The sequence below is a fragment of the Frankliniella occidentalis genome, unplaced genomic scaffold (genome assembly GCF_000697945.3).
Source record: "Frankliniella occidentalis isolate FOCC.00 unplaced genomic scaffold, Focc_3.1 Scaffold204, whole genome shotgun sequence".
NCBI classification, from domain to species: Eukaryota; Metazoa; Arthropoda; class Insecta; order Thysanoptera; family Thripidae; genus Frankliniella; species Frankliniella occidentalis.
The window spans coordinates 102,281-102,581 of NW_026267330.1; positions in this window are offsets into that span (position 1 = coordinate 102,281).

A 301-nucleotide genomic window follows, 5' to 3' on the forward strand; every position below is an offset into this window, starting at 1 on the left:
GTGGGTGCGGCGCCGGCACAGGCGGCGTGGCTGGCGGGGTGGGCGCCGCGCGTGGGGGTGCCGCCTGGCCCTCCCGATATGACGGGGCTCGCGGGCCAACACAACACGGATAAAATGTGTGACTCCAAACGCGTCGGGGCGCCGATGTGTGTATGTGGACCGCGACGTGCGGCGCACAGCACGCGCGCGCCGAGAGCGCAGCCATTTACCTTCATTTCCCCTTTCCCCTTCTTTTATCCTGCTCCGTCTTTCCTTTTTTTTTTTTTTTTTTTTTCGCCAATCTTATTTTGTTTTTCTGCGG